The sequence below is a fragment of the Leptonychotes weddellii genome, chromosome 8, assembly GCF_054177405.1.
Source record: "Leptonychotes weddellii isolate Sample4059 chromosome 8, ASM5417740v2, whole genome shotgun sequence".
NCBI lineage: Eukaryota > Metazoa > Chordata > Mammalia > Carnivora > Phocidae > Leptonychotes > Leptonychotes weddellii.
Genome location: NC_138376.1, coordinates 95,959,834 through 95,982,380, shown reverse-complemented (window position 1 = coordinate 95,982,380; position 22,547 = coordinate 95,959,834). Strand labels below are relative to the sequence as shown.

The 22,547-nt window shown below is 39.5% G+C and overlaps 1 long non-coding RNA gene and 1 pseudogene across 1 annotated transcript in view; both read left to right on the top strand.

The window, feature by feature from the left end:
- The window catches only part of LOC115937928 (uncharacterized), a 218,425-nt gene extending 199,018 nt beyond the window's left edge, over nt 1-19,407 (top strand). The window contains exons 5-7 of the long non-coding RNA XR_014147929.1: nt 2,575-2,716; nt 17,319-17,377; nt 18,569-19,407. This is a non-coding gene — a long non-coding RNA (uncharacterized LOC115937928). The remainder of the gene's footprint in view (nt 1-2,574; nt 2,717-17,318; nt 17,378-18,568) is intronic.
- LOC115943880 (large ribosomal subunit protein P1 pseudogene) lies at nt 14,039-14,422 on the top strand (annotated as a pseudogene).
- Nucleotides 19,408-22,547: the final 3,140 nt, after the last annotated feature.

The window sequence follows — 22,547 nt, the reverse complement described above, 5'->3', positions numbered from 1 at the left end:
ACTGTGAACTAGGAATGTTTTGGGCCTGTGAACTGAGTGGAGGCAGAATAATAAAAACAAGGGAAACTCCTTCTTGGTCTAATTTGCAAAGCTAAGACTCATACAAAAACAAACAAATAAGCAAACAACAACAACAATAAAAACAAATAACCAAAGCCTCTAAATACACAGTAAAGAGTGTCATTGCAATCAGGGAGATGGAGACCTAAATGAGAGCAGAGAGGAGTGGCTCCTTTCAGTGGGGACAATGGTGAGGATGGTGATGGTGTGCATGTGAAGAAGAGCCCCAGGGAAGGCATGGTTCCTAGAGGAGGCCTTGAGGCTGAATGAGATGAAGTTGAGAATGTGTGGTGATGGCAAGAGGTGCTGGGGAGGCTGGGAAGGGTAGAAAGAACATTTTGGGGGCAAATAAAACATTATAAATAGAACACAATGATGGGGTGAACATGCCTGATAGAAAATAGCTCACTTTGGCTGAGAATGTATATGTTTACTCTGGAAAATATTGGAAGGCTATTCTCCAGAGAGCTTTGAATGCAGACTAAGACCTTAACCTGTGATCAAGCCACAGTCTGTGGGGGGTTGTCCTGTCACCCTTCACTTACCAATCCTAGACTTTTCCACAGCCTAAAGGAAGGTCCCTGGGTCCTGTGGTGTAATTCCCCACTTCTGGGCCACACACACGATTTGAGGGCAACACACCATGAAAGGTCAATAAATGGCTGGAACCCTTTCTGAAACTCAGGCAAAGGTGTCTTACCATTCATTGATTGATTTATAAAACAAATATCTCATGGAGGTGTCCTCTTTAATTTACAATGAAATTATAATTTATAATATGTAATTAATTTATATTTAAAATAATTTTTTATTTATAATTTAACAATGTCCTGGCATTATTCCAGGCCTTGGGAGTACAGCACCAAACAAAAAATGCAGAGTCCTATACCCAAAGAGCTGATATTCTAATTGGGGAAAAGCCGCCAGTGAATAAATGTAGTGAGTTAGGGTTATGAGGCAGACTAATGCTGGGTAAGACGTTGAGAGAGATGGTGTTGATCGGTTAGTTTACAGAGGGTGGTCAGAGAAGGCCTTTTGATAATTGAGTGCCATTTGGGCAGCAACATGACTGAAGTGAGGGAAAAGCATTTCAGGCAGAGGGAGTTTGGGGGAATTTGGTCACTTCTATAGTCAATGGAAGGAAGAGGGACATTGCAAAAATCCACTTATGATGGATACATACACTTCCTGTCCGAGGTGAGGAGACAAGTAAGAGAAAGCCAGTGTTGTATGCTTGATCTGGAAACAATCCCATGCCGCTGTTAGAAGCTCTGCTCCTTGGGCAGTTCTGGGTGTTGTTTCATGTAGCCTTCTTAGGATGGAGGCAAACAAAGTTTACCAAAAATATCTCCATAAACCCTGACTTTGATGAGCAATCCTGGATTAGGAAAACATTGTGGTCTAGAATTCTTCTATGACACTGAAGGTGGTTTTTGCAAGGAGAGTATGAATTTTTTAAAGGGTGGTGGGTTGTTAGGGATGGAGAAGTCCTTCTTATAAGTCAGTTGTTTATTAATTCAAAAAAGGCTTCTCCTTTGAGGTGAAAGGGAAGATACATCTTTCTTGGCCACTTGAGCCACAGCTCAAGTGAACAGTGTCAGCGTTTTCTTTGGCAGATGAAATCCCTGTTAAAACACTACAAAATTTGGTATATTTCCCCATACCCTACAACTGCCTGCTACTTCCCCAAACCTTATGTAAATATAGTTGGGAAGCTTAAAAAAAAAAAAAAGCATGTGTAATAAAAAAAGAATGTGTGTGGAAAAACTGGTAAGCAGAATGAGTCTCATATTTTGGTATACAGTGTGTTCCTGAAAACGAGAGAGTTGAACCGTAGATGTACTCACTTCCTGAGGGCTAAATACAAAAAAAAAAAAAAAAGAAGAAGAAAAGAAAAAAGAAAAGAGTGCTAATTTTTAAAGAAACATTTAGGCGTAATTCAAGAGGCCTTGTCGATATTAATTAAGGTTGGGGGTGCTTCCTCTTATAACTAGTATCATACTTTTAAAATATTTTCATAAGATAAGGGAAACTGTAATCTAAAAGGAATATAAACACTTTTCTCTCTTCTTTTCTTCTTTTTTTGTAATGACATTTCTTTAAACGTGATCTTACCTGGAAGACCTCTTGTTAAGGAAATGAGATGTGTTTGAATGCGCTTTCCTGGGCTGCTGGGGCGCTTTTCTGTTTTGGCCCCTGAGGGATCTTAACCATGTATATGTCAAGACCTCTCAGATAGCAGCACATGTGGCAAGTATAAGTGGATTATTCAGCTCCATGCTCATCAAACTAGAAAAGGAAACTTATCCGAAGAGACTTTAGTTTGCTCTGTATTGGACCCTGGAATTAAGCATGCATACATATGTACATACATATTTGCATACATACATCAATCTCTAGAAAATACAGATTCCATTTTTCCTCTACTTGTGACCACTAACCTTTTTCTTTTTTCTCCAAATCTCTTGAAAAATGGTGCAGGGCTGCTTTAATGGTTTCTTTGTTCCTTTGCAGAGCAACAGACTCTTGGCCATGAAACTCTAGCCTGTATGCAGATCTAGGTTCTGCCTCACACTTGAGGAGCCATCTGCCTGAAGCTTAGAACTCTGGAGTGACTCTGTGGCCCTTTGGTATCCTGGTCCAAGCCCAGCTGCAGGTGGGTGGGATGAATGAGAGCCAGGGGGAAAGAGGGTCTCTTCCCATCTGCTCTAAGGTGATGTGCTTTGGAGATAACTATTTATTTGTTTATTTATTTATTTATTTATTTAGTTGACAGAGCACAGGAGAGAGAGTGAGAGAAAGCACAAGCAGGGGGAGCAGCAGAGGGAGAGGGAGAAGCAGACTCCGCACTGAGCTGGGAGCCCGATGTGGGACTTGATCCCAGGACCCCGGGATGGTGACCTGAACCAAAGGCAGATGCTTAACAGACTGAGCCACCCAGGCGCCCCCGGAAATAACTACTTTTGAATAGCCTGTCTGACCTAATTGGAAAACCCAGGATATGGGGTATAGAATCAATTGCCCTGTCTTGGGAATTTTCTTAATTTCTAGGGCAGGTCCAGGATAAATCAAATATTTGAGGCATGGATAAAATCCATTTGATCCCAATTTGCAACAATGGACAGAAGACTCGTTGGGTATAGTTCATCTTTCTTTGACCACTTTGTAGCTCTGAGAAACTGAGTATGCAGCCCCACCTCCTTGAGTTTCTACTACTTGACTCCATAATGGGTAGCAATTTCTTCCAGTGGGATTGTGACGCTTACATGAGACACTGTTTGAAGAGGACATCATCATTCCTGGCATTTAGTGTCTGATGTATGTTCATTCCCTTTCCTGTGACTATGAACAAGATGTGAGCATTGGCTCAGGAGCTCAGGTTTTAGCGGCAGTACCATATTCTCAGACCCATCTGACATGAACACGTGGTATTAACTATTTCAGATTTACTGGTGAAATCATATGAAATTCCACTTTCTTAAAATCAGCATTAATTCATGCAACATGGATATCTGCTAGACTCCCTGCTAAGCTCTGGAGATATCAATGAAATACAGTCCTCATCTTAAAGCAGTTCTGAGTTCAGGGGAAGGCCCAGCACATAACAGACAAGGATTACTTCTTGTCAATCCAGCAAGGAGGATGGAGGGTGAAAAGGTATTGGGGTGGGGGAGGCATTTTTAATAAGGACACTGAATGAATCAGATGGAGGTGGCTCAAGGAACCTACTTAAAAAACACAGCTCTTAAATACATTCATTCTAGAAGTTTAATTTTTATGAGTAATTTTTTTGTCCCTCTTACAGTTAACTATAAAAATTAAGCCCACTTTATCACCTTTTCTTATTATGTGCTCTTATGTTGGTTTTTTTTTTTTTTTTTGTAACCTCAAATCCTATTTACCAAGAAAACCACTCTTTCTCCCACATCTTCTCCAATCATCACATCAAAAGTAGCAGGCGTTCAAATAATTAAATTCACTGAGCTCTCTCAAAAATGTAGATCTCCAGGCCGTGGATGGCTCAGTCAGTTAAGCGTCTGACTGGTGATTTCCCCTCAGGTCATGAGCTCACTGGTCGTGGGACCGAGCCCAGCCTGGGGCTCCACACTCAGCGGGGGGCCTGCTTAGGATTGTCTCTCTCCCTTTGCCCACTTGTGCGCACTCTCTCTCTCTTAAATAAATAAATAAATCTTAAAAAAAAAAATGTAGATCTCTATGGGTGTGTTGTCCAAGCCACCAAGATTGTGCTGAGGTCTCTGAGCACCACAGATACATATGTACAAGTTCACTGCTTTCGAGGCACACGGATACATGCTTGGTCTCAGTTGCGTATCAGCGTCAGGGTTCATTCGGGCGTATTGAGCCTGAATAAGGAACGAGCATTATGTGGTCCCCTGGTCATTGTGTAACACTGGAGCATGCTTTTGTTTGAGTTTACTGTTATAATGACTTGTGGGTTCAAGTTGTATTTATATGGCACGCTCACAAACAAGGGGAAAAAGAAAAAGGTTCAACTAGCAAGCTGATCGTGTGCCCTTTGTGGGATACTGACGATTTTATTATTTTCTAACTTGGCCAAATGAGTGAAGTATCTTAGGAGGTAACAGGTACAGATTTGGACAAGTGTTCCATCTGGTGTAGGTTATTTTTGTTCCAGCTTAACTTCTTGAAGATCTATTTTATACGGAACCAGCGTGTATACCTGCATGGGGCTTCACATTTATGTTTATGGAAAGGTGAAACCCCACGTGCAGACTGAGGTGCCTGGCTCTGTAGTGTCCAGGCTCATTTACAGCATAACTGCCCCTTCTACCACCCGGGGCACTGCTGACGTAGCAGCTCACTGCTTTGATTTGCCAGAGTGTCGGGGAGAAGAGTAAGTACTACATTCCTATAAGGTAGAGCCGATTGCTGGCTTCTCTTCTCACCATAATTTTTTTTTCCCATTTGAGCCTGTGTGAGATGCAGATGGCTCAGTGATCCCATTGTGCATGGCATCTCACACATCTTAACCAATTAGAAAAGGCTGTAGAGAATTACATGGAATTAATCCCATCCAGAAGATGTAGGGACAGCCTCAACTACTCAAACTCTAGTTCCTTGGTTTACAATGTCACAAGAGCCCCTTGATGGGATTAAAGCCGTGTATCTCCAGGCAGTTTGTCTATTATTTCTTGTGAACTCTGTGTGTGTGTGTGTGTGTGTGTGTGTGTGTCTACAACTGTGTCAGCATTTGTCGGGGGTTAACAGTAAGCTCTCACATTCATTTTATTCAATCTGCCAAGCCATGAGGCCCTTTGAAAATGGCCACTTCTTTTATACTTATAAAAAACATGCCATTTAGTTGACTTCTCTTGACTTTTTCAAGTGTTTGTTTTGAAGTTTCATTTATACAGGAACTAGGCATAATCACCAATAAATTTAACTTTAATAACTCAGACCCTGGGAGCCTTTCCTGGTTGGCAAAAACTTCCCTACATGCTGCAAATCCTCCTTATGGGATATCCTATTTCTTATCTGGAGTTGAAAGTCAGGATTAATCCAGATGATTAAGAAAATCTTTCTAAAAGATACTCTGCATCCTCTTTAAAATTAAACTCTCCGTGGAAGTTTCCTTTCTTTTCTTACTAAAATCATAATGTCAATGATAAAAGTAAAAGTAGATCACAGGAGTTTGGGTGTTTTCCCTAGGTATTTTTAAAATTCAAAGACAGTGTGATCCTCCCTGTTTCTTAGACCACAAAAATGACATTAGAATATAATTTTCAATCTAATTACTAATACTCAATATTCCTTTTACAATGTATTCAATATACTAAAGAAGTTACAGGAGTATATAAAGGAGAAGTTTTTGATTCTTTCAATGAAATTATCCATTTGAAAAGCTCCCACATCATACGTACCACATATATGTGCTTCAGGAAGTACACATACACGTACACACCCACACACAGAATTCACCTGCTCTGTAAATTCTGAAAGCCAGAAACTCTTCTGCAGATAGCATTACTGAAGATTTCCCTCCCTTCCTTTTTGCTTTCTAAGGCCTGGAACTCCAAGGCTCCTTCCCAGACAGTCAGATATGCTATAAAAAGTAACATCAGCCATGGGAAATGTAGAGGGACAAGGGATATGCCATAAACAGGGATAAACATCTTCCTCTATGCAATCCTGCCAGATCCCTTTAAGCAGAGAACTGCTCCTTGTCTCCACTGTGGCCCCTCTTTCCTGTCCAGGGACCAATGAATTGGGGCTTTCCCTCCTAAGTGACCTACCGTGAGAGGCTTAGATAAGGCACAAAGTTGCCCTCAATAGACTTCAAACCCCCACCTCTGGAACAAAGTGGAAAAGTTATACTTTTGTTAGCACTCTATCAAGGAGAAAAAAACCCAAGGAAAACATCCACTGGACAAAGCCTACTTTGTGTGCCGAGAAACCCTGATCCTGGACTATTGTCTCTGGTCTTATTTATGCAAGAAATGATTTTTCAGAGTTTTAGCAAAATTATCAGCAGGGCAATTATAATACTCTATGTTTATTTGGTTAGTACACTATTATCTAGGGGAAGAAAACATTCAAAAAATTTTCTTTAAACAAAAAGTTACAGAGGAAAGAATAAAATGTTCATTTCTGAATAGGAAAGCTCTCACTTGTGAAATGCCCTGATATGATAAGAAATGTACTTTATGCCAAACCTTATGAAACTTATTCTATACATGTGCTGTGTAGACATATCATATGCTTACGCTTTTTTATTATGTAGTATATATGTATACATAATATACATTATGATTCCAATCCTTTATGTGTAAATAAGTGCATCTATGAGACCCAATGGCTTTTCTTGACTAACCCCAAATCCAAGTAGGCTTTAAACTATATGCAGTGCTTTCAGTTTGTGGGAGAGGCAGGAAACGGAGGGAGAGGTAAAGAGCACCAGAGCAGAGAGAAGGAGTAGGGGATGCATGGGTTTAGGGGCTCCATGGCCCAGGTTCTGAGTCTCAATTCCACACTTTACTCATTAATAGACCCTAATAAATATTATTTTATTTTGATTTTTGAGCTGTAATATTAGGATAATACTAATATCTCCCTTACAGACCTGCAGTCACACATGTAAAAACCTCCATTGCAAAGTAGGCATGAGAAATAAGCTTTAAAGATGGTTAAGTGCCAGAGGTAGGTAACTGCAGAGTGACTCAGTTTTCTTTCTGCCTCCCCTGGAGAGGACGAGGGGATCTTGAGAAACCTTTGCTATATTATGCCAGTGAATTTTTAAGCTAAAATCTGTCATCCACTCAACAAACATCTCTTAGTGATTCTGGGCCAGGCTCTGTGTCAGATACTAGAAGAATTCTGGAAAGTGATTCAGGGAGCTGCAAACGTTTGATTTGAATTTTATTTGAGAAAAGAATAGAAATGGCAGGTGTGTTTGATGTGCTGTTTATTAACTCTCTCTCTTTTTTTTTTTTAAGATTTTATTTATTTATTTGAGGGAGAGCAGGAGCAGGGGGGAATGGCAGAGAGAGAAGGAGGAGCAGACTCCCCACTGAGCAGGGAGCCTGACATGGGGCTTGATTCCAGGAGCCTGGGAGCTGAAAGCAGATGCTTAATTGACTGAGCCACCCAGGCGCCCCTAAATTAACTCTTTTGACACCACTAATGTCTTAACTTGTACACTCAGGTTAACTCATTTTTGTGTAGACTCAGAATATAACTTCTCCTGCCTTCTCTGAAAATATTTTTATTTCTAAATGTGCCATTGACTAGAAACGTAATGATGCTTAAACGTTCCTTTAAAAATTCAGGCCCGCTCATGTGTGCTCATGTATAAGCACACAACTGTGTTATATGAATGCTGGGCTCGGTTAAATGCTGTGTCAGGCCTGGGGATCTGCCCAGAACATGCTCTGTTCCCTATGTAACCACACATTTGTGCAAAAACAAATGACAAGCTACCCTATTTGACAGTTTACGACACTGTAAACTTGGGTGCTTCTCTTCTGGCTTTTATATTTATGAAAAGGAATGAACAGTTATTACATATTGCTGATGATACAGTTTTTGAAATGAAATATTCCTACCCACTTTTTCGGAGAGTATGTGGAGATTGCAAGGGGAAATCTGCCAAAGTGTTACCCTTTGTAAAGACTTCTGGGGTTGAATTAGGATTTTATTCTTAGTACTGTGCAACCAAGACGAAATACAGCAAAAAATGAAATACTGAGATTGATTTCAAATTACTTTCCAAATAAAAATACTGGTTGTGCTCAATGATTGATTTAGTAATAAGTCGATGTTATAAATTAATTATATGAAGAAATACACTAGTAAAATAATGTTTTGTCTGTTTCTATGCCCGGGCGTCAAGTGCTATTGAACAAGTATGGAAACCACGGCTCAAGGTATGACTTTTTCCAAAAGGAAGGTCATGGGAAGAGAGCAGCAGAAGTGCAGCAAAAGTTCTGCTTAACACAGTGCTATTTTCATTGTTTATGGAAAAAATGGAAATGTAAGCCCCAGACATGTAGTTTGCGTGGTAACACGGACAGAAGTGTTCTATATGACATAAGTGAAAGTTGAATAGAATTTGGGTGAGATGGTCTCAAATCATGTTTTACTCATTTTATGCATAAGATCCCTTTCGTAAAAACATTTTCAAATTGCATCTGTCCCTTCCCACAGACTCAGAACCATGCATATATCTGGACAAGTCTCGTGTGGATTCTTCTGGTTCTGTGGGGCTTATTTCTCCTTTAACTGAAATGTCAATTCGTCCTTGATTTTTTAAAAATTGTGAGAAACATCACTTGGATGTTCAAAAACGAAAGCAAAAGCTTTATAAATATTCCTGTGGGAATGTTTCCCTGCTGTGGTCAACATTCAGAGTGGAGTACATTCACAGTGTCCATCATTGTTCTATTAAGACCAAGGAGTAAATATCACTTCCTGTTTCTGGATCCTACAAACTGAAAGGAAGGAAAGAAGAAATAGGGAGTGACCTGCCAGCTGCTAAAGCTGATGCTTCCCCTTTGATGAGGATTGGACAGAGGCTATATGTTGCCTCCAAAGCTTTTGTGCATTTGCGGAAGGGGTGGAGGTATTAGAAAAGCCTGTACTGGGGCACCTGGGTGGCTCAGATGGTTAAGCGTCTGCCTTTGGCTCAGGTCATGATCCCTGCGTCCTGGGATTGAGTCCCGCATCGGGCTCCCTGCTCACTGGGGAGCCTGTTTCTCCCTCTACCTCTGCCTCTCTCTCTTTCTCTGTCTCTCATGAATAAAGAAATAAAAATCTTAAAAAAAAAAAAAAAAGAGAAGCCTGTATTGATGCAGTGCCCTGCATGGGTAATGGTGTTCAATTATTATTCCATTTATAGTCTTGATAGTTAAATGTTGGCCTTTAGATTAGTGATGATTTACAGTTACTTTTTGATCTGTTGCACCTCTACTAGACAATTAAATAGATGCAAATTCCCATCTAGAAACTAGGGATATATTTTATTGTATCTTATTCTCTAGGGCATTCGTGATAGAACTGTCTTCCTAGTTGCCCATTTCCTCATCACCTGGCTGCCTATTTCTTTTGATCCCCCTGGTCCAGTGAGGTCACATGCCTCTCCTAAAATCTGTTTGCAGGTTAACATTGGTGGTATCAGCCTTGCTGATGCTACTTCATTTCTCTAGTGCTCCTTCTTCCAGGGGACTTGTCCTACATTTTTGTTCATTTTCTGTTTCTAAGACTAATCCCTTCTGTACTTCTATGTCCATCTTCATAGGTTTTCAACAGGACTCTCCTGCATAGAACCCAAATGACTTAATATAAATTCTGTCATTTTTCATTTTGGAACTCTGCTCCCCACCCCTCCCCAAGACTAGGTTAACATGACCAGTGTATTACCTTTTCCAGAATTGGAATAGCCTCTATCAGTCACCACCCAACTAAACTGAACATAAATTAGTGGAAAGATCCTTGATCATCCAATCTCTCTCATCCCCTACACGAGTCACTTAAAACAAAAGACACTCAGAGTTAATCATCTGAAAATCCTGCCAATGTAAAAAATAAGCAAAACTTCAAAAACGTGTTAAAACAGGTGGAAAGGGATGTATCCTTACGCTTAACTGAATATACATTTGAAATCATTGTTTTCCTTTTACAAAATAATTATGTGGGGGCAAGAGTAGCCTAGAGGTTAGATTTGGTCTGAGTTCTTGAGATACAAGCATGATGGGGACTTATTCTGTGTTCTCAAGCAATTCACTCCTTGCATTCATTTCCCTAACTATAAAATGGAAATAATTCCTCCATCCTGAGGGGCCTGGGTCTTACTGTCAGAGAAGGGTGTTGGAATCCACTGCTGAAAGGCATTCAGCAAGTTCAAAGCACTAATATTGAGAAAGGTTTATCATATTTATAGTCCTTCCCATGGGTATAAAATGATTCTTCCTAGTTTTATTCCCTACACAGACTAAAAGAAGAGCTTCAGATTCTTCAATACTATCAACGTAATGCAGTGCTCCAGCTCTGTACACGGACAAAACTCTTCCCATCCTCTTTTGATTTGCCCCATGTGCTGAGCCCAAGACAAAAGAACGCACTACTCACAAGTGGGACTCATGTGAAAATTGAAACTTCATGCTCCATTTTATTAAGGGCCTTGCTTTCTTTCAGTGGGTTAGAATAATTGGGAATAAAGATAAACACTGTAAAAAGACATGAACACTGAATTAGTCCAATAAAGTAAATGTGAATCAACTGCTCACCAGCAAACCCAGTGGACAAATGGGGGAACTGCAAGAGTCAAAAAGCTATTGATGAATCCAATCCATTATTTCCCCAGGCACTTTATTTAAATACATTATTTGGATCGATAGAAACAATACCTCATTATAAAACACATGATAATTGTCGCAATTAGGGTTTTCTTCAAGAGAATAGTGAGCCCAGAAGAGAAGAGAGCACCTGGCGGGCAGCATGGATGGATAGGGGAAAGGGTGAAGGCCCAACAGAACTGATGGTATCGCAAAGTTATAAAGGGAGAAAAGAAGAAAGATGACATTCGATGTGTGCCCGGTTTGTGCCAGGCAGTATGCTAAGCACCTCACATGCACTCTCTCATGGAATCCTCATAAGGAATTTGCAAGATAGGCATCAGGATTTTTTCCACATTATTGAAGCTGAGACCTTGGGTCATTTTTCCAGGTACTAAATAATAGAACAAGAAATCTCTCTGGTTTCCTATGAGTCCCATTAGAACTGTTTCTACCACATTCTGACACCATTTTGGGAAAAAGTCTGTTGAATCTGAAAATTGTTGTTAGGTTTTTTTATTATGATTTGTTAATAAGCACACCAAAATAATACTGTTAGTTTTCCTCTTGGCTTAGTGTATCTCTTTCACTTCTGTGTGGCCATATTCCCTTTTCTCCAATCATAGTTGGATTGAAAACCTGTTTTTTTAATAATTAGATTGAAATCTGTTTTAAATATGATATTGGTGGTGAAGATACACACATAGCAGGTATAGTGCTTGGTATCTCCCTTATGTAGTGATGATAAAGGTGATGAGGCATTGAGATGAAATTTGAGAATCTTAGAGAAATTTTGGCAAAACGTATAAGAAGAGAGAACAATTTTTTGAACACTTCTTTCGGGAAATTTGTTCTGAGCTGTGTACTAGGAAAGGAAAACCCTAGTTCTTGGAAATTCTATGAGGAGAAACCAATGTGTGGATTGTTCTGAAGAAAGCAACTTTTGTCCCAACCATTTCTATCCCTCAGTGTCCACCTCCAGAGAGTCTCTAGAAAGGACTTTCCCCTTGTAAGATTAACTCTGAACTGTCCCCTGCCTCCTAGTGCCCCAGGACTCCCTCTCTCCATTGCTCTCTAGGTTACCTTTCTTTACTTCTCAGATCTCTAGTTTCACTCCCCTGACAGTTCCTCTCTCTTCTCTGAGACCCTGGGGTTAGGAACTGCCTTTGTTTCTGCACTAGATGTCCACACTTCCAGCTGCTTTCAGAACAGCATCCGGGTTCTCTCTTTTGTCTGTCAAACTGAAGGATGAACAAGGGCAGAGATCCACAATGTTTCTTCTTCACTGACCAGAAGAGCACTGAGTTTCATCTCATCAAGGCCTGCGTAGGAGCGAGTATCCATAACTGGAAGTCCCTGTGGGGGCTTGATACTCATAAACTTGGACAAGTCTAAAACTGGCAAGGAAGCTAGCCTTGCCACACCCAAGTGTGTATTTTTTTGGGTGCACAGTATTTTGAGGTAGCATTTGAATTTCACATTGTTTTAAAGTGGCTTTTGCTCTCTAAGATTCTGATGGTAAATATCTCTTTTACTACAGAGAATGAGGTTAAGGGAATGGCAATTGAAGCTCAAACCTACTGCTTTTGAAACACAGCTCTGAGAAGACATCCTGGTCTCTGGCACATGAAACTATCTAAGTATGGGGACTAGGAGAGCCTGTGTTTAGGAGCTTGCTCTGCTTTTTTTTTTTAAATTAAGATTTGCTCCATTTGGGTATTTACAATGTCTCTCTCCTATCTTTTCTTGTTACCACTTTTTTTTTAAATCTTCAAGTTTTAAAATTCTTTTTTTCTCACTCTCCCTATTTTTTTTTTCCTTTTGGTATTCTTTTTTTTATTATGTTATGTTAATGATCATACATTACATCATTAGTTTTTGATGTAGTGTTCCATGATTCATTGTTTGCGAGTAACACCCAGTGCTTCATTCAGTACGTGCCTTCTTTAATACCCATCACCAGGCTAACCCAACCCCCACCCCCTCCCCTCCAGAACCCTCAGTTTGTTTCTCAGAGTCCATAGTCTCTCATGATTCATCTCCCTCTCCGATTTCCTCCCCTTCATTTTTCCCTTCCTGCTATCTTCTTCTTTTTTTAAAACATATAATGTGTTATTTGTTTCAGAGGTACAGGTCTGTGATTCATCAGTCTTACACAATTCACAGTGCTCACCATAGCACATACCCTCCCCAATGTCTATCACTCTCCCTATTTTTGACTTTTGTTTTTATAAGTTATCATCTTTAAGAGAAGCAGGAATGATTTAAGCTCATGAAGAGAAAGGTATTCATGTATACCAGCCCTATACAATAGAATTTTCTGAGATGATGGAAATTTTCTCTATCTGCCCTGTCCAATACAGAACTTGCTAGCCATATGTGGCTACCGAGGGCTTAAAATGTGGCTTGGTGGCACTAAGCAATGACAACACACTAGAGACTTGGGGGGAGAATTATGAAGAGAAACAAGGTAGAAAAAAAAGACTCCTTTAATTCTATGATTAAAGTTCTGGATTGCTTGTTCTCCCCCCACCCCACCCCCACCCCCGAAAAATGGCTCATGTGCATGAAACCTGCCAAAATGAACACAGCAAACACTTATAGAACTGAAATATGGTGTGCAATACCACATTTACAGATTGGACTCAGAGAAGCACACAGGTGAGGGAGACCAAAATAACACTGCAAAGGTTTTGAAACTAAATTAACATTCAAACCACAGTCCACAAAACTGAGTCCAGACATGTTCAGGGTTGATTGCCTGCTAAAATATATGATTTAAAAAGAAACCTCATTCTTTTAACATAATACTCAAAATGTTCAGGAATCAATCCAAAATCATTCATTATACCAAGAACCAGAAAAGCCATAGCTCAAATGAGGAAAGTCAATAACATATGCCCTGCCAAGATCACACAGAGGTTGGAATGAAATGACAAGGTTTTTAAGTAACTGTCATAAAAATACTCCAACAAGCAATGCATGAAAGGGAAAACTGAAACAAAAAGCAGTGGGAACAAACAGAAAACAATAAAGGAGCCGACCTAAATTCTATCATATCACTAATGACTTTAAAAGTAAATGGCTTAGCCCCCTTTCCTCAGCTGCCACTGAAGTCCTCGATCACACCGAGGAAGCTTCACTTCATCCAGCCACTCGGCTGCACCATGGCCTCTGCCTGGGAGCACGTCTGCATGGACTCAGCCCTCATCTTGCATGACGATGATACGCTGGTCATGGAGGATAGGATCAATGCTCCCTTTAAAGCAGTGGGTATAAAGGTTGAACCTTTCTGACCCGGCTTGTTTGCAAAGACCCTGGCCAATGTCAACATCAGGGGGGCCCATCTGCAATGTCGGGGCTGGTGGTTCTGCCCCAGGAGCCGGTGCTGCCCCATCAAGAGGTCCTGCTCCCTCCACTATCGATGCCCCAGCTGTGGAGAAGAAAGTGAAAGCAAAGAAAGAAGAATCAGAGGAGTCTGATGATGACATGGGCTTTGGTCTTTCTGACTAAACCTCCTCTGTAACCTATTTAATAAAAAGCTGAACTCTTAACAATAAAATAAATAAATAAATAAATAAATAAATGTAAATGGCTCAAACACACCAATTAAAAGACAGAGACTGGCAAAATGCATTAGAAAATATAATCCAACTATGTGCTGTCTACAAGAAGCTCAGTTCAAATATAGGTATGATATAGGTAACCTAAAGTATAAGAATGCAAAAAGGTATATTGTGTGAACATTAATCAAAGAAAGCTGGAGTGTCTATATTAATATCAGCCAAAGTAGACTTCAGAGCAAAGAGAATTAACAAGGACAAAAAGTGGCATTATAAAATTGTAAAAAAGATCAGTTACCTAAGAACATATAACACTCCTAAATATGTATGTACTAAGCAGCGAACCTGCAAAAATATGAAGCAAAAATTGCAAAACTGGATGGAGAAATAGACATCCCACAATTATAGCCAGGACTTCTCTTAGTAATTGATAAACCACCAGCCAAAAAAAATCAGCACAAAACCTGAACAAGAATGTTTGTAGCAGCTTTATTTGTAAATCAAAAACTGATAACAACATAAATGCCTTCCAACACGTGGATGGATAAACAAATTATAGTATATCCATTGCTATAGACTGAATGTGGACCCCCACTTTTCAAATTCATATGTTAAATCCTAATGCCTATTGTGATAGTATTTGGAGGTGGAGCCTTTCGGAGGTGATTAGGTCATGAGGGTGGAGTTTTCATGAATAGGATTAATGCCCTTATAAAAGAGAACCCATAGAACTCTGTTACCCCCTTCTAGCATGTGAGGACACGGCAAAAAGATGGTTGTCTGAAGCAGAAAATGGGCTCTTGCCAGACACCCAATCTGTACACAGATTGATCTTAGAATTCCCAGCCTCCACAATGATAACAAATATATTTCTGTTTTTTAATAAACCATGCAGTCTATGGCATTTTGTTACTGCAGCCCAAATGGACTAAGACATCCATACAATGGAACACTACTGAAACAAACTGTTGATATATGCCATAACCTGATGGATTTCCAAGGCATTATGATGCATAATGAAAAACCAATTATATTAATGTTACAGTCTCAAAATGACAAAATTATATTGATGAATGACAGATCATGTTTGTCAGGAGTCGGGTTGGAGGGACAGTGTGATTGTAAGAGGTGATGAAACAGTTAATGATAATCTTGATGATGATCATGGTTACACAAATCTATATACATGATAAAATGTCATAGAACTATACACCCCCCAAAATGTGCATATTAAAACTGGCAAAAATCCAAACCATATAATTATTATAGTAAGTAGATAGTTAGATAATAGTATGGTACCACCATCAATTGGTTGGCTTTGATAACTATGCTGTGGTTATATAAGATAGTATTGGGGGTAACTGGGAGAAGAGTCCATGGGAACTCTGTATTATTTCTGCAACTTCTGTGTGAGCCTTAAATTATTTGAAAACAAAAATATTTTTTTAAATGTGGCTAGATCAACGGATGAACTGAATTTTTCGTTTAGTTTGATTTTTATAAATTTAAATAGCTGCATGTGGCTACTGGCTTTAGTATTAGACCATACAGGTCATTACTAAGTTTCACCAAATAACCTTTTGATTTCCCTTTGCTCTTATTCCAAGGCTCCTGAAGGAAAGTTTCATGTATGAAAAATTTATCCAACGCATAAAATATAATCTATATTTTTTCAGTCTCTCTCATTAAGTACAATACTATACCAAATCAGAGCATAATGAAATTCAAGTTTGAAAAGCAATGCATTTGGTCATTTTATCATTTTTTATTCCATTCTGATGACTATTGTGGATCAACTCAGCTAAGTTGTAAAGGTTTTAAGACTCATAATCTTGTTTTGTAAGCTCACTGAATAGGAAGAAGTCTATAGTTATTTAGAACCTTAATTATCTCTTTTTACTAACAAAATCTAAGCAAGTTACTACCTCCAAATCCCTAGGAATGAACAGTTGGTCTTTTGACTTTCCCTGCCAGAATAAGTGACTTTAAATCTTTGCCAACACAGGTTAAGAGATCAACTCTTCTCTCAGAGCCCACAGAAGTCAAACTCCTCTGACTTGCAGAAGGGGTTTGATTCTGTCCCCTCTTTTCATTCATCCCCTTCTACCTTTCCCAAAGCATCCTCACTCTAGATAAAATATACAAGCTTATGATGAGGCAAATTTATGGTGTGCTGGCTCAACCCTCCTCACTTCCTGCCCCAGCCCCACACAAAAGCAAGAGTCTAATCATAACGAACTGCCCAAGCTTTCCTGGGGGCACTCAAGGGTGGGGACTCTTAAGGTTATTTTGGGACAGGTTGCTCTAAAGTTCTTCCAACCACTCCTAAAGTGATAATGGAGGCTTGTTGGGACCCCTCACCTTGGGGAAAGGCTAAGCCTGATTGTCTAGAGATTTCCAAAAAGGAATATTAGAATTCTTTTCAGTGGTATATAGGGGGGGTAGGGAGTGAGCATTAATACTACCATTGTTTAGGATTGCCAGCTCATGATAATAATAAAGTGCATACTGACGTTTAGTTGGTCTTTATCGCTGCTTAAAATTCTCTACAGATGGTGCACCCACTTTTGCCTGTACTAGGGAAAACTATTCCTATCACCCTCCCTTCAGAAAGCCACTGGTTTTCTCCCTTCTGTGTCCAGAGCATACTCTGCTGTCACCTTTCCAGACAAACTGAGGGAGACTCAGATATGACCCTAAAGCGTTAAGTTCTGAAAAAGCAGGAGAGAGTCAATTTCCCTCTTGATATTCTCTAACAGGTAACACAATGCTTGGCTCTAATCAGTGTTTAGGAAGTTATTGTGAAATAAATAGAGAAATGAATTAGTTTATATTTCACAGACAGAAATGACCATTTTTCTTTTCTTTTTTTTTTTTTTTTCAGGCTAAGAGATGACTCCACGAAATAGATTTCAGTTAACTGAAAAATACCTCTCTAGACAGGTAATTCCCATTTGCTCAAGGGCACTTTTCCAGGTAAAGGAGCAGGTATGAGCCATTAGCTGACCAACTCACACTAGCTGTGGGATAAGTGCACTGGCCTGGAAAAAAAGGGATCTTGGCAGGGCACCAACAGCATGTATGATACTCTATCCCCTGTAACACCTGTATCCAGTTGTTTCTCACATGAAATTCCCTCCATCTTGGAAGAGGTTTTCTAAGATCTGGTTATGATGTTTAGAGGTGGTATTTAGCGGCTGACTGACATTAACTGGTTGAGTCATTCTATCTGTAGTTATTTCATGACCGGTAAATTAAATGGAGCTGATGAAGACCATGATCCATTCACCTTTTAAGTCTTTGAGGGTGGTACCAATCTCTGCTTTTCCATCTGGGATGTGATATTGTTTTTGATGCATTACCTTAAACATTTAAGGGGGCTATTCACTTGGTTTTTCCTACTGTAACAACTTTTTCCACTAGTCATTGTGTTAAGTACACCTATGCTGATCATAATTTTCTTTTTTTTTATGTTATGTTAATCACCATACATTACATCATTAGTTTTTGATCTAGTGTTCCATGATTCATTGTTTGCATATAACACCCAGTGCTCCATGCAGAACATGCCCTCTTTAATACCCATCACCAGGCTAACCCATCCTCCCACCCCCCTCCCCTCTTGATTATAATTTTAGTGAATCAGGAAATAGCTGCCAGGTGGGTTCATGAACCCTGTGGACCCAATTTGAGATGGACCTAGCCTAGAGCTCTGGACTCACATATGGCCCTTCTCTAACAGGAGGATCCATGATGGTACTCTTGGTTTTTCGGTATCAGAATCAACTCAGATCCCTGATTCAACAACCCACTTTCCCCAGTGTATGTTTATTTGAGTAAATGGCCATTGGCCCTTTTGTAGAAAGACTGGGGGAAACACTGCTATATACACTTTCCATGGTGTTTCAAGATCCTTCCTCATAGGAACTTGCCATTACTTCAAGCAGTACGTTATGGGTCTAAGAATTAGCTCAAGTCTGTAAACTGACTAAGAGATGATGATTTTCCACTGAGGTGGTAGACCTTAGTCTTCTGCTCATCTATTCATGATCTATTTTGATTGATGATACACATTAAGCAAGACTCTTATTCCTTGCCCATCGATCTCATTCTGGAAACACCATCTTCCACTAGGTAGCTCCAGAAATCTCTTTGAGCAGAGCCTGCTAATCCATCTGCTGTGCATTTTGATGATCTTGCCCACCTAGCTTCTGGCCATCTGGCCTCTGTTATTCTGAAATCCTATCATCCCCATTGTTATCAGAGAGCACCGTTCGATAGCAGAATCTCCTATCATTAATCCTAATCTACATGGGACAGCCGCTACTGAACTTCTAAACAATGCTGGTCCCCCCTCACCTAGGAGAGGAAGTTGCAATATTCTCCATGGAAGAAGGCAGCTGTGAGCCTCCAGCAGCCAAAACTCACAGCAGCTGTAAGTTGGATACAACAGGTTGAAGAAGGGAATCTGGACAGGGCAGCAATGGCATCCACTGCAGGGTCTTTCCTTTCTGCCCCAGGTCCCTACTACATGGCTTTGTCTCAGTCCTCGCAAGTAATGATGTTATCTGTTCACATGACTGTCCCTCACCATAAAGGCTTTCCTTATGGTGTAACTTAGTTTAATCTCAATACTGAGGTGTTTTCCCAATGAAGTTTATGTGCTCTTTCTGAGCCCTGCATGAAAAATGACTTTGACCAACTTAGCTTTGTTTTCCCTGCTATAAAAATTTTGCAAAGATCATCTTTCAATCCATATAACTCATGCCAAATTACTACTGATTTTCTTTCTGATTAAAAAACATCCATAATGCTTGTAGTAAATTTGAAAAGAAAATCATAAAGGGAAAAATAATCTAATCTTGCTATCTGAATACAACCACTGTTAACAATTGCATTTACTCCCAAATATTCCTCTCTGTGTATGCATATATATCCTATTTTTAACTTAACATGACTTTATGTGAATTTTCTCATGCCATGAAAAATAATATTTGTAAGACTCTTTTTAATGACTACATGATACATTGTCATATGATTGTACTATTATTAATTTAATTAGTTTATTTAAACAGTCTCCTGATTTTGGAGATATAGATTTTTCTTAATGTTTCAATTGTTATTATAAATAACATTGTAGTGAACACATTTTTTTTAAATAATTGAAGTATAGTTGACATACAACGTTAAATTAGTTTCAGGTGTACAACATTATGATTTGATGAATCTATGCAGAAGGCAATGATGAACACATTCTTTTTGTCTACCTTTCTAGTCACTTAATTCATACAGTAATCACTTAACCAACAGATATTGGCTTAGCTCCTATGACAAGCCAGAGGCACTGTGCAATCAGCTAAGCACACAGCAAAAGACAATTAATTAATTCAATAAACAAATTCCTTAATAATTCTTCATGAAACCCCCCATTATGCAGTGAACATTTAGCTTTCCTTGACAAGTCCATACTCCTGGAAAACTACTTTTTATAAATATTCAGAACAATGTGGCAATGCTGTAGGGCTTTCAGAAGACATGTGGCTGCACCTCTTCACATTGATTCTTTGTCCCAAGGCTGCCATTCACTGTATTTTAGGCAAGGTAGCTCTTATCTCAAGAGTAGGGTTTCAGCTGCTAGAATACTTTCTGACTCTCAATCACTTTCTTTGCCTTAAACGCTTTATAACTGTTCCTTGAAAAACACTCCAGCCAAGAAGGTGGTACAATTAGCATTTGCCTCAATACTCTCACAGAAGCTCTCCCCAAGATAATTTTACACTCAGCCACAGACACATTATACGATTTTTTTTTCAAGGGATTACCAATTGGAAACGAGAGCTGAAATGTATCCTATACAGTACAATTGTACATACAAAGTACTAACGTCTTAAGAGACACAATGTCACCCTATCTACGGAATCTAGCTGGCAAACGAAATATTCAGCAAATATTTATTACATGGCAGTATCTGATTTGAATGTCAATGTCCCCTGAATTTCTTTACTGGTCTCCAAACTCCTTTTCAGATTTCCTGAGTGCTTTTCTTTCTCTTCTCACCTCTAAGTCCATAAACACAGTGCATTGTCTCGCTTATCATCTCTAAAGAAGCAAGCTCTACTTGAATGACCCCAGCTCCTGGGCTAGTAAACGCTAAGTTGTAAACTGTTGGGGTGGAGAACGTAAGAACATACAATTACGTTTTGCTCTTAGTTAGATTTTGATTTAATCAATTCAGACAATGTGAAGCTGTGAGTTAAAAATATTCTTGTGAAGGGTTGGAAGGAATAGCTTGGTTTTCTGTATCCAAAGGAGGCACATGTTTATTTAGAAGCCTGAACTACAAATGTTTTAATACAGAGTTTTAAGGAATAGCTGTTTTGTGTGCACTCTTCTTGACTTCCAACATCTACAGTCCCTTCCAGGACCTAAGCTTCATGGGGATAGTAGATTTTGTTTATTTTGCTCATTTCTCTATTTCTAGTGCTGGGAGCAGTATCTAGCGCATGGTATGTTCTCTTTAAATATTTATTAAATGTATGAATAAATAAAATACAATCCCCCAAATGTGCTTCATTTCACTTCCCCAGGGTATAATCATGAACAAATATTTGGTGAAGTAAGAAGGATCCTCATATTTAGCACTAATTTCATTCCTACTGTCAAGGTGGGTGTTCATCGGGTGTTCATACCAACTCTTTCTAATTGATGTTTTCAGAACTCCCCTTGCCAAACATTAGTGACTTTTGTCCTGCCATGTTTACATACCTGAAACCAAGCACAGGCACTTTTTGAAGTTAATTAAAGATTCACTTATGTTAAACATTTCCGGATGATAGCAAGAGACCAACTTGGCAGACAATAGAAATAATCTCTAGTACTTCCCTCTGTGATTTTTCTCAGACAGGTCTTGAAGGGTCTGGTCCTAATGGGATTGATAGATGCGAGATGGGGTGATTGGGAGATGCTGTGCTACTTACTGCCTATAGCAAGAGAATGCAGGTGCATTCAGAGACAAAGATCACCAACTTCCCCCTTTGCATATCAGAGAGCACGTTCTCCACGACAAATATAAAATCCCGTAGCTGGCTTGGGCCTGCCACCAGCGCCTTTCTGGTATGCCTTTCATTTATTTGTTCTTGTATGTTTGAAGGCTAACTTTAATACCAGCTTAAAAGATAACCTTATCAGATTGCTTCCCAATTTTATCATGTCAAAGTACCCTTTTATTTACTTTCTTCCATGATCCACTCGGTTTTGAAAGATTTTATCTATGTAGAAACTGTATTTATAAACTAATAATTAATTTTCCACTTCTGTTTTCTTTTAGAAACTCTGCTTCTCAGAGTTTGTCTTTGGAAAGTGACAGGCTGTTACCACAGGTGTTGATTTAGTTCCAGCCAAGAGAAGACTCGGTGTTAAGTTTATCACGGGTAAAATAGATGACTGTCCTGGGGCTCTTTGAAATAGTCAAAGTAGTTCGTGAGGACCTCTGGGGGTCCCAGGCTGAGAATCACATTAGGGCTGTACTTTGGGACCGACTGGGGAGCTTGTAAGTACTGGTGCCCAGGCCCCATTCCAGACCAATTAAATTAAGATTTCTGTGCCCTGGAGTCACTTTATTTTTTTGAAACAATAAATTCATGTGGTTAAAAAAGTCCAACAATACAGAAGAGTGATTTTAATGCATGACTAGGGTTAAAACCACTACACAGTGTAGCATATCTAAAGCAAATGTTAAAAACAAAACAAAAGAAAAAACTGAAAAGAAAGCAATAAGGGGGAAAGCCTGCCTTGGAGGATGCATCAAGAACGTGGGAAAGGCTTTTGGAACTCTGGGTCTGGCCTCTACCGTGCTAAAGCAACTCTCAGGAAAGTGAAGGCAGAGGTGTCCCCCTCTCAGCTGAAGCTCCTCCCTTCCCAGGGCCCAGTCTCAATAACAGAACAGGGCACTGCCAAATCCGACAGGAAACAGGAGAGTAAGCTCCCACTCAAGATGTCTCAGGATTAAATTCCCTGCATTCAATTAAATATGTGGGGGCACCATTAATTTCTCAATTGGTGTTCTTCCTGCCAAGCAATCTTGCATTTTCAAACAGCTCTCTCTCTTTCCCAC